The following is a 13672-nucleotide window of genomic DNA, read 5'->3' on the forward strand; positions in this document are numbered from 1 at the left end:
CTTTGATGGTACATTTGTCCCCTCCTTGGTTACAATACACTCTTTGATGGTACATTTGTCCCCTCCTTGGTTACAATACACTCTTTGGTGGTACATTTGTCCCCTCCTTGGTTACAATACACTCTTTGATGGTACATTTGTCCCCTCCTTGGTTACAATACACTCTTTGATGGTACATTTGTCCCCTCCTTGGTTACAATACACTCTTTGATGGTACATTTGTCCCCTCCTTGGTTACAATACACTCTTTGATGGTACATTTGATATAAAGGCTTGTTATACTGTAATGGTCTCTCTCCCTCTCGACCCTCCTTTCTCCATGTACAGAGGAAAATAAGTGATAGTGTTATATGGAATTATGAATCTACTGCCACCATGGAGATGAATCCAGAGGGCCTACCTTCCCTGGACTACAGGGACGAGGACCCCCTCCCAACAAACACCTCAAGTACCACACCAGCCTGCAGAACATGATCCCATTCCGCTTCTCAAACAAGTACGTCCCAACTACACACCCCTACCCCATAATATCAATAATAACCCCTAACCCCTAATAACCCCTAACCCCTAATAACCCCTAACCCCTAATAACCCCTAACACCTAACCCCTAACCCCTAACCCATAATAACCCTAACCCCTAATAACCCCTAACCCTTAATAACCCCTAACCCCTAACCTCTAACCCCTAACCCCTAACCCATAATAACCCTAACCCCTAACCCATAATAACCCTACCCTCTACCCCATACCCCCTAATAACCCTACCCTCTAACCCTAACCCCTAACCCCTAACCCATAATAACCCTAACCCCTAACCCCTAACCCATAATAACCCTAACACCTAACACCTAACCCCTAACACCTAACCCCTAATAACCCTAACCCCTAACCCCTAACACCTAACCCCTAACACCTAACCCCTAATAACCCTAACCCCTAACCCCTAACCCATAATAACCCTAACCCCTAACCCCTAATAACCCTAACCCCTAACACCTAACCCATAATACCCCTAACCCATAATACCCCTAACCCATAATAACCCTAACCCATAATACCCCTAAGCCCTAACCCATACTACCCCTAACCCATAATACCCCTAACCCATAATACCCCTAACCCATAACCCATAATAACCCTAACCCATAATACCCCTAACCCATAATAACCCTAACCCATAATACCCCTAACCCCTAACCCATAATAACCCTAACCCATAATACCCCTAACCCATAATAACCCTAACCCATAATAACCCTAACCCATAATAACCCTAACCCATAATAACCCTAACCCATAATAACCCTAACCCATAAAACCCCTAACCCCTAACCCATAATAACCCTAACCCATAATAACCCTAACCCCTAACCCATAATACCCCTAACCCATAACCCATAATAACCCTAACCCATAATAACCCTAACCCCTAACCCATAATAACCCTAACCCATAATACCCATAACCCATAATACCCCTAACCCCTAACCCATAATAACCCTAACCCATAATACCCCTAACCCCTAACCCATAATAACCCTAACCCATAATACCCCTAACCCCTGACCCATAATAACCCTAACCCATAATAACCCTAACCCATAATCCCCTAAGCCCTAACCCATAATACCCCTAACCCATAATACCCCTAACCCCTAACCCATAATAACCCTAACCCATAATACCCCTAAGCCCTAACCCATAATAACCCTAACCCATAATACCCCTAAGCCCTAACCATTACTACCCCTAACCCATAATACCCATAACCCATAATACCCCTAACCCTAACCCATAATAACCCATAATACCCCTAACCCCTAACCCATAATGACCCTAACCCATAATACCCCTAACCCATAATACCCCTAACCCCTAACCCATAATAACCCTAACCCATAATACCCCTAAGCCCTAACCCATAATAACCCTAACCCATAATACCCCTAAGCCCTAACCATTACTACCCCTAACCCATAATACCCCTAACCCATAATACCCCTAACCCATAACCCATAATAACCCTAACCCATAATACCCCTAACCCCTAACCCATAATAACCCTAACCCATAATACCCTAACCCCTAACCCATAATAACCCTAACCCATAATACCCTAACCCATAATAACCCTAACCCATAATAACCCTAACCCATAATAACCCTAACCCATAATAACCCTAACCCATAATACCCCTAACCCCTAACCCATAATACCCCTAACCCATAACCCATAATAACCCTAACCCATAATAACCCTAACCCCTAACCCATAATAACCCTAACCCATAATACCCATAACCCATAATACCCCTAACCCCTAACCCATAATACCCCTAACCCATAATACCCCTAACCCCTAACCCATAATAACCCTAACCCATAATCCCCTAAGCCCTAACCCATAATACCCCTAACCCATAATACCCCTAACCCCTAACCCATAATAACCCTAACCCATAATACCCCTAAGCCCTAACCCATAATAACCCTAACCCATAATACCCCTAACCCCTAACCCATAATAACCCTAACCCATAATACCCTAAGCCCTAACCCATAATAACCCTAACCCATAATACCCCTAAGCCCTAACCATTACTACCCCTAACCCATAATACCCATAACCCATAATACCCCTAACCCCTAACCCATAATAACTCTAACCCATAATACCCCTAACCCCTAACCCATAATAACCCTAACCCATAATACCCCTAACCCCTAACCCATAATAACACTAACCCATAATGCCCCTAACCCCGATCCCATAATACCCCTAACTCCTAACCCATAATACCCCTAACCCATAATACCCCTAACCCCTAACCCATAATACCCCTAACCCCAAACCCATAGTACCCCTAACCCCTAACCCATAATAACCCTAACCCATAATAACCCTAACCCATAATACCCCTAACCCATAATACCCCTAACCCATAATAACCCCTAACCCCTATCCCATAATACCCCTAACCCATAATACCCCTAACCCATAATAACCCTAACCCATAATACCCCTAAGCCCTAACCCATACTACCCCTAACCCATAATACCCCTAACCCATAATACCCCTAACCCATAACCCATAATAACCCTAACCCATAATACCCCTAACCCCTAACCCATAATAACCCTAACCCATAATACCCCTAACCCCTAACCCATAATAACCCTAACCCATAATACCCCTAACCCATAATAACCCTAACCCATAATAACCCTAACCCATAATAACCCTAACCCATAATAACCCTAACCCATAAAACCCCTAACCCCTAACCCATAATAACCCTAACCCATAATAACCCTAACCCCTAACCCATAATACCCCTAACCCATAACCCATAATAACCCTAACCCATAATAACCCTAACCCCTAACCCATAATAACCCTAACCCATAATACCCATAACCCATAATACCCCTAACCCCTAACCCATAATAACCCTAACCCATAATACCCCTAACCCCTAACCCATAATAACCCTAACCCATAATACCCCTAACCCCTGACCCATAATAACCCTAACCCATAATAACCCTAACCCATAATCCCCTAAGCCCTAACCCATAATACCCCTAACCCATAATACCCCTAACCCCTAACCCATAATAACCCTAACCCATAATACCCATAAGCCCTAACCCATAATAACCCTAACCCATAATACCCCTAAGCCCTAACCATTACTACCCCTAACCCATAATACCCATAACCCATAATACCCCTAACCCCTAACCCATAATAACCCATAATACCCCTAACCCATAATGACCCTAACCCATAATACCCCTAACCCATAATACCCCTAACCCCTAACCCATAATAACCCTAACCCATAATACCCCTAAGCCCTAACCATTACTACCCCTAACCCATAATACCCATAACCCATAATACCCCTAACCCCTAACCCATACTAACCCCTAACCCATAATAACCCTAATCCATAATACCCCTAACCCCTAACCCATAATAACCCTAACCCATAATACCCCTAACCCCTAACCCATAATACCCATAACCCCTGACCCATAATAACCCTAACCCATAATAACCCTAACCCATAATACCCCTAAGCCCTAACCCATAATACCCCTAACCCATAATACCCCTAACCCCTAACCCATAATAACCCTAACCCATAATACCCCTAAGCCCTAACCCATAATAACCCTAACCCATAATACCCCTAAGCCCTAACCATTACTACCCCTAACCCATAATACCCATAACCCATAATACCCCTAACCCCTAACCCATAATAACCCTAACCCATAATACCCCTAACCCTTAACCCATAATACCCATAACCCCTGACCCATAATAACCCTAACCCATAAGAACCCTAACCCATAATACCCCTAAGCCCTAACCCATAATAACCCTAACCCAAAATACCCCTAACCCTTAACCCATAATACCCATAACCCCTGACCCATAATAACCCTAACCCATAATACCCCTAACCCCTATCCCATAATACCCCTAACCCCTAACCCATAATACCCCTAACCCATAATACCCCTAACCCCTAACCCATAATACCCCCTAACCCTAACCCATAATACCCTAACCCATAATACCCCTAACCCCTAACCCATAATACCCCTAACCCATAATAACCCCTAACCCCTAACCCATAATACCCCTAACCCATAATACCCCTAAGCCCTAACCCATACTACCCCTAACCCATAATACCCCTAACCCATAATACCCCTAACCCATAACCCATAATAACCCTAACCCATAATACCCCTAACCCCTAACCCATAATAACCCTAACCCATAATACCCCTAACCCCTAACCCATAATAACCCTAACCCATAATAACCCTAACCCCTAACCCATAATAACCCTAACCCATAATAACCCTAACCCATAATACCCCTAACCCCTAACCCATAATACCCCTAACCCATAACCCATAATAACCTAACCCATAATAACCCTAACCCCTAACCCATAATAACCCTAACCCATAATACCCCTAACCCCTAACCCATAATACCCATAACCCCTGACCCATAATAACCCTAACCCATAATAACCCTAACCCATAATACCCCTAAGCCCTAACCCATAATACCCCTAACCCATAATACCCCTAACCCCTAACCCATAATAACCCTAACCCATAATACCCCTAAGCCCTAACCCATAATAACCCTAACCCATAATACCCCTAAGCCCTAACCATTACTACCCCTAACCCATAATACCCATAACCCATAATACCCCTAACCCCTAACCCATAATAACCCTAACCCATAATACCCCTAACCCTTAACCCATAATACCCATAACCCCTGACCCATAATAACCCTAACCCATAAGAACCCTAACCCATAATACCCCTAAGCCCTAACCCATAATAACCCTAACCCAAAATACCCCTAACCCTTAACCCATAATACCCATAACCCCTGACCCATAATAACCCTAACCCATAATACCCCTAACCCCTATCCCATAATACCCCTAACCCCTAACCCATAATACCCCTAACCCATAATACCCCTAACCCCTAACCCATAATACCCCTAACCCCTAACCCATAATACCCCTAACCCATAATACCCCTAACCCCTAACCCATAATACCCCTAACCCATAATACCCCTAACCCCTAACCCATAATACCCCTAACCCATAATAACCCTAACCCATAATACCCCTAAGCCCTAACCCATACTACCCCTAACCCATAATACCCCTAACCCATAATACCCCTAACCCATAACCCATAATAACCCTAACCCATAATACCCCTAACCCCTAACCCATAATAACCCTAACCCATAATACCCCTAACCCCTAACCCATAATAACCCTAACCCATAATACCCCTAACCCATAATAACCCTAACCCATAATAACCCTAACCCATAATAACCCTAACCCATAAAACCCCTAACCCCTAACCCATAATACCCCTAACCCATAACCCATAATAACCCTAACCCATAATAACCCTAACCCCTAACCCATAATAACCCTAACCCATAATACCCATAACCCATAATACCCCTAACCCCTAACCCATAATAACCCTAACCCATAATACCCCTAACCCCTAACCCATAATAACCCTAACCCATAATACCCCTAACCCCTGACCCATAATAACCCTAACCCATAATACCCCTAACCCCTAACCCATAATAACCCTAACCCATAATCCCCTAAGCCCTAACCCATAATACCCCTAACCCATAATACCCTAACCCCTAACCCATAATAACCCTAACCCATAATACCCCTAAGCCCTAACCCATAATACCCCTAACCCCTAACCCATAATAACCCTAACCCATAATACCCCTAAGCCCTAACCCATAATAACCCTAACCCATAATACCCCTAAGCCCTAACCCATAATAACCCTAACCCATAATACCCCTATGCCCTAACCATTACTACCCCTAACCCATAATACCCATAACCCATAATACCCCTAACCCCTAACCCATAATAACCCCTAACCCCTAACCCCTAATAACCCTAATCCATAATACCCTAACCCCTAACCCATAATAACCCTAACCCATAATACCCTAACCCCTAACCCATAATACCCATAACCCCTGACCCATAATAACCCTAACCCATAATAACCCTAACCCAAAATACCCCTAAGCCCTAACCCATAATACCCCTAACCCATAATAACCCTAACCCATAATACCCCTAAGCCCTAACCCATAATAACCCTAACCCATAATACCCCTAAGCCCTAACCATTACTACCCCTAACCCATAATACCCATAACCCATAATACCCCTAACCCCTAACCCATAATAACCCTAACCCATAATACCCTAACCATTAACCCATAATAACCCTAACCCATAATACCCCTAACCCCTAACCCATAATAACCCTAACCCATAATACCCCTAACCCCTATCCCATAATACCCCTAACCCCTAACCCATAATACCCTAACCCATAATACCCCTACCCCTAACCCATAATACCCCTAACCCTAACCCATAATACCCTAACCCCTAACCCATAATACCCCTAACCCATAATACCCCTAACCCCTAACCCATAATACCCCTAACCCATAATACCCCTAACCCCTAACCCATAATACCCCTAACCCATAATACCCCTAACCCATAATAACCCTAACCCATAATACCCCTAAGCCCTAACCCATACTACCCCTAACCCATAATACCCCTAACCCATAATACCCCTAACCCATAACCCATAATAACCCTAACCCATAATACCCCTAACCCCTAACCCATAATAACCCTAACCCATAATACCCCTAACCCCTAACCCATAATAACCCTAAACCATAATACCCCTAACCCCTAACCCATAATAACCCTAACCCATAATAACCCTAACCCATAATAACCCTAACCCATAATAACCCTAACCCATAATAACCCTAACCCATAATACCCCTAACCCCTAACCCATAATAACCCTAACCCATAATACCCCTAACCCATAACCCATAATAACCCTAACCCATAATACCCCTAACCCATAATACCCCTAACCCCTAACCCATAATACCCCTAACCCCTAACCCATAATAACCCTAACCTATAATAACCCTAACCCATAATAACCCTAACCCATAATAACCCTAACCCATAATAACCCTAACCCATAATAACCCTAACCCTAACCCATAATAACCCTAACCCATAATACCCCTAACCCATAATAACCCTAACCCATAATAACCCTAACCCATAATACCCCTAAGCCCTAACCCATAATACCCCTAACCCATAATACCCCTAACCCCTAACCCATAATAACCCTAACCCATAATACCCCTAACCCCTAACCCATAATACCCCTAACCCATAACCCATAATAACCCTAACCCATAATACCCCTAACCCCTGACCCATAATAACCCTAACCCATAATACCCCTAAGCCCTAACCCATAATACCCCTAAACCATAATACCCCTAACCCCTAACCCATAATAACCCTAACCCATAATACCCCATACAACAGTGTCTATAATAGTTGTTGCAGCCTGATGTTGTCTGTCTCTGTCCAGGTCCAACCCCATGGACGATGCGGGCTTCTTCTCCTTCACCTCGTTTGCCTGGATGACTCCCATGATGTGGAGCCTGTTCAGGAACCGACTGGACAAGAGCTCCCTGTCTCTGTCTTCTCATGATGGGGCCGAAACCAATGGGAAAAGGTGGGGACTCATTGTGTTAACCCTAGTTAGCCCACTGAGCTAATGCCTAGGCATTGTCTGTCAATGGGAAGAGGTGGGACTCATTATGTTAACCCTAGTTAGCCCACTGAGCTAATGCCTAGGCATTGTCTGTCAATGGGAAGAGGTGGGACTCATTATGTTAACCTAGTTAGCCCACTGAGCTAATGCCTAGGCATTGTCTGTCAATGGGAAGAGGTGGGACTCATTATGTTAACCCTAGTTAGCCCACGGAGCTAATGCCTAGGCATTGTCTGTCAATGGGAGAAGGTGGGGACTCATTATGTTAACCCTAGTTAGCCCACTGAGCTAATGCCTGGGCATTGTCTGTCAATGGGAAAAGGTGGGGACTCATTGTGTTAACCCTAGTTAGCCCACTGAGCTAATGCCTAGGCATTGTCTGTCAATGGGAAGAGGTGGGACTCATTATGTTAACCCTAGTTAGCCCACGGAGCTAATGCCTGGGCATTGTCTGTCAATGGGAAGAGGTGGGGACTCATTGTGTTAACCCTAGTTAGCCCACGGAGCTAATGCCTGGGCATTGTCTGTCAATGGAAGAGGTGGGGACTCATTGTGTTAACCCTAGTTAGCCCACGGAGCTAATGCCTAGGCATTGTCTGTCAATGGGAAGAGGTGGGGACTCATTATGTTAACCCTAGTTAGCCCACTGAGCTAATGCCTAGGCATTGTCTGTCAATGGGTAGAGGTGGGGACTCATTATGTTAACCCTAGTTAGCCCACGGAGCTAATGCCTGGGCATTGTCTGTCAATGGGAAGAGGTGGGACTCATTATGTTAACCCTAGTTAGCCCACTGAGCTAATGCCTAGGCATTGTCTGTCAATGGGTAGAGGTGGGGACTCATTATGTTAACCCTAGTTAGCCCACTGAGCTAATGCCTAGGCATTGTCTGTCAATGGGAAGAGGTGGGGACTCATTATGTTAACCCTAGTTAGCCCACTGAGCTAATGCCTAGGCATTGTCTGTCAATGGGTAGAGGTGGGGACTCATTATGTTAACCCTAGTTAGCCCACGGAGCTAATGCCTGGGCATTGTCTGTCAATGGGAAGAGGTGGGACTCATTATGTTAACCCTAGTTAGCCCACTGAGCTAATGCCTAGGCATTGTCTGTCAATGGGTAGAGGTGGGGACTCATTATGTTAACCCTAGTTAGCCCACTGAGCTAATGCCTAGGCATTGTCTGTCAATGGGAAGAGGTGGGGACTCATTATGTTAACCTTAGTTAGCCCACTGAGCTAATGCCTAGGCATTGTCTGTCAATGGGAGAAAGTGGGGACTCATTATGTTAACCCTAGTTAGCCCACTGAGCTAATGCCTAGGCATTGTCTGTCAATGGGTAGAGGTGGGGACTCATTATGTTAACCCTAGTTAGCCCACTGAGCTAATGCCTAGGCATTGTCTGTCAATGGGTAGAGGTGGGGACTCATTATGTTAACCCTAGTTAGCCCACTGAGCTAATGCCTAGGCATGGTCTGTCAATGGGAAGAGGTGGGACTCATTATGTTAACCCTAGTTAGCCCACTGAGCTAATGCCTAGGCATTGTCTGTCAATGGGAAGAGGTGGGACTCATTGTGAATGTGGGACTCGCACCATGAATCTATAACCAACCGGGTTTTGAATCGTGTTAGCCCACTGAGCTAAAGCCCTGGACTTATCTGTCAATGGGAAAATGTTTGTCTATGACAATGAATGTGATATGGACTGGGTATCGAACACAGGTTAGCATGCCTAAAGACTGTGTTAGCCCACTGAGGTAAAGGTGATATCTGTGACAGTTTAGTCAACTCTCCAGGTTTCAGACAGGGTTAGTCCACTGAGGTAAAGGTGATATCTGTGAGAGTATAGTCAACTCTTCAGGTTTCAGACAGGGTTAGTCCACTGAGGTAAAGGTGTTATCTGTGAGAGTATAGTCAACTCTTCAGGTTTCAGACAGGGTTAGCCCACTGAGGTAAATCCTAGGTGTTATCTGTGAGAGTATAGTCACATCGTCAGGGTTTCAGACAGGGTTAGTCCACTGAGGTAAATCCTAGGTGTTATCTGTGAGAGTATAGTCACATCGTCAGGGTTTCAGACAGGGTTAGTCCACTGAGGTAAATCCTAGGTGTTATCTGTGAGAGTATAGTCAACTCTTCAGGTTTCAGACAGGGTAAGTCCACTGAGGTAAATCCTAGGTGTTATCTGTGAGAGTATAGTCACATCGTCAGGGTTTCAGACAGGGTTAGTCCACTGAGGTAAAGGTGATATCTGTGAGAGTATAGTCACATCGTCAGGGTTTCAGACAGGGTTAGTCCACTGAGGTAAAGGTGATATCTGTGAGAGTATAGTCAACTCTTCAGGTATCAGACAGGGTTAGTCCACTGAGGTAAAGGTGTTATCTGTGAGAGTATAGTCAACTCTTCAGGTTTCAGACAGGGTTAGTCCACTGAGGTAAAGGTGTTATCTGTGAGAGTATAGTCACATCGTCAGGGTTTCAGACAGGGTTAGTCCACTGAGGTAAAGGTGATATCTGTGAGAGTATAGTCAACTCTTCAGGTTTCAGACAGGGTTAGCCCACTGAGGTAAAGGTGTTATCTGTGAGAGTTTAGTCAACTCTTCAGGTTTCAGACAGGGTTAGCCCACTGAGGTAAAGGTGTTATCTGTGAGAGTTTAGTCAACTCTTCAGGTTTCAGACAGGGTTAGTCCACTGAGGTAAAGGTGATATCTGTGAGAGTATAGTCAACTCTTCAGGTTTCAGACAGGGTTAGCCCACTGAGGTAAAGGTGATATCTGTGAGAGTATAGTCAACTCTTCAGGTTTCAGACAGGGTTAGCCCACTGAGGTAAAGGTGTTATCTGTGAGAGTATAGTCAACTCTTCAGGTTTCAGACAGGGTTAGTCCACTGAGGTAAAGGTGATATCTGTGAGAGTATAGTCAACTCTTCAGGTTTCAGACAGGGTTAGTCCACTGAGGTAAAGGTGATATCTGTGAGAGTATAGTCACATCGTCAGGGTTTCAGACAGGGTTAGTCCACTGAGGTAAAGGTGATATCTGTGAGAGTTTAGTCAACTCTTCAGGTTTCAGACAGGGTTAGTCCACTGAGGTAAAGGTGATATCTGTGAGAGTATAGTCAACTCTTCAGGTTTCAGACAGGGTTAGTCCACTGAGGTAAAGGTGATATCTGTGAGAGTATAGTCAACTCTTCAGGTTTCAGACAGGGTTAGCCCACTGAGGTAAAGGTGATATCTGTGAGAGTATAGTCACATCGTCAGGGTTACTCATCATAAACATGTGATGTAGCACATCACATTTGCCCATAAATGGGGAAGTAAACTGTTTAAATATGAATTTAAAATTATAATTAAACGTTTGTTTATTTGCCCCCCCTGTCACCCTGTGCTTGGCAACGGTGTGTTTGGTTGAGCTCTGTGAGTTGTCTGTGACAGAAAAAGGACAGCATTTGATGAACTCTTCTTCCTCTGTAGGTTTGAGAGGCTTTGGGAGGAAGAGGTAGCTAAGGTGGTACTAGAGAGAGCTCTGTGAGTTGTCTGTGACAAAACTCTTCTTCCTCTGTAGGTTTGCGAGGCTTTGGGAGGAAGAGGTAACTAAGGTGGGACTAGAGAAAGCTTCTTTAGGTTCGAGAGGCTTTGGGAGGAAGAGGTAGCTAAGGTGGGACTAGAGAAAGCTCTGTGAGTTGTCTGTGACAAAACTCTTCTTTCTCTGTAGGTTTGAGAGGCTTTGGGAGGAAGAGGTAGCTAAGGTGGGACTAAAGAAAGCTTCTGTAGGTTCGAGAGGCTTTGGGAGGAAGAGGTAGCTAAGGTGGGACTAAAGAAAGCTTCTGTAGGTTTGAGAGGCTTTGGGAGGAAGAGGTAGCTAAGGTGGGACTAAAGAAAGCTTCTGTAGGTTTGAGAGGCTTTGGGAGGAAGAGGTAGCTAAGGTGGGACTAAAGAAAGCTTCTGTAGGTTCGAGAGGCTTTGGGAGGAAGAGGTAGCTAAGGTGGGACTAAAGAAAGCTTCTGTAGGTTTGAGAGGCTTTGGGAGGAAGAGGTAACTAAGGTGGGACTAAAGAAAGCTTCTGTAGGTTCGAGAGGCTTTGGGAGGAAGAGGTAGCTAAAGTGGGACTAGAGAAAGCTCTGTGAGTTGTCTGTGACAAAACTCTTCTTCCTCTGTAGGTTTGAGAGGCTTTGGGAGGAAGAGGTAACTAAAGTGGGACTAGAGAAAGCTCTGTGAGTTGTCTGTGACAAAACTCTTCTTTCTCTGTAGGTTTGAGAGGCTTTGGGAGGAAGAGGTAACTAAAGTGGGACTAGAGAAAGCTCTGTGAGTTGTCTGTGACAAAACTCTTCTTTCTCTGTAGGTTTGAGAGGCTTTGGGAGGAAGAGGTAACTAAAGTGGGACTAGAGAAAGCTCTGTGAGTTGTCTGTGACAAAACTCTTCTTTCTCTGTAGGTTTGAGAGGCTTTGGGAGGAAGAGGTAGCTAAAGTGGGACTAGAGAAAGCTTCTTTAGGTGGAGTCTTCATGCGCTTTCAAAGAACCAGATCACTGGTGGCCTTCCTCGTCACCATCCTCTTCACGCTCTCTGTGTTTATCGGACCGGTCTGTGATGTCCAATTCATTCATTTCCTGCATAGATGATTCATTTAACACATCGTTGGAAGTTTAAAAAACAACATCTGTTTATTGATGCGTGTGTGTGTGTGTGTGTGTGTGTGTGTGTGTGTGTGTGTGTGTGTGTGTGTGTGTGTGTGTGTGTGTGTGTGTGTGTGTGTGTGTGTGTGTGTGTGTGTGTGTGTGTGTGTGTGTGTGTGTGTGTGTGTGTGTGTGTGTGTGTGTGTGTGTTCCAGGCGGTTCTGGTGTATGAGATCCTGAACTATGCAGAAACCCCTGGGTCGTCTACTCTGCTCCACGGTGTGGGTCTGTGTGTGGCTCTGTTCGTCTCAGAGTTCTCCAAAGCCTTCTTTGCCTCTCTACTGTGGGCTGTTAACCTGAGGACGGCCATCAGGGTGAAGAGTGCCTTCTCTGTCGTCGCCTTCCAGAAGATCATCTCTCTCAGATCCGTCAGCAACCTCTCTGTGGGAGAGGTACAGTCACACAGATACCATTATAATGTTCTCCTGTCTAGTGGTTAGAGTGGAGGGAGGCAGGTAGACTAGTGGTTAGAGTGGAGGGTGGAGGGGCGGCAGGTAGACTAGTGGTTAGAGTGGAGGGACGGCAGGTAGACTAGTGGTTAGAGTGGAGGGACGGCAGGTAGACTAGTGGTTAGAGTGGAGGGCGGCAGGTAGACTAGTGGTTAGAGTGGAGGGAGGCAGGTAGACTAGTGGTTAGAGTGGAGGAGGCAGGTAGACTAGTGGTTAGAGTGGAGGGGTGGAGGGGCGGCAGGTAGACTAGTGGTTAGAGTGGAGGGACGGCAGGTAGACTAGTGGTTAGAGTGGAGGGACGGCAGGTAGACTAGTGGT

At 45.1% G+C, this 13672-nt stretch overlaps 1 pseudogene; it reads left to right on the forward strand.

Moving 5' to 3' along the window:
* The first annotated feature begins 327 nt into the window (after window positions 1–327).
* Window positions 328–13672, forward strand: part of LOC127922177 (ATP-binding cassette sub-family C member 12-like) — a 23908-nt pseudogene continuing 10563 nt past the window's right edge.

The sequence above is a fragment of the Oncorhynchus keta genome, unplaced genomic scaffold (genome assembly GCF_023373465.1).
Source record: "Oncorhynchus keta strain PuntledgeMale-10-30-2019 unplaced genomic scaffold, Oket_V2 Un_contig_24867_pilon_pilon, whole genome shotgun sequence".
Lineage (NCBI taxonomy): Eukaryota > Metazoa > Chordata > Actinopteri > Salmoniformes > Salmonidae > Oncorhynchus > Oncorhynchus keta.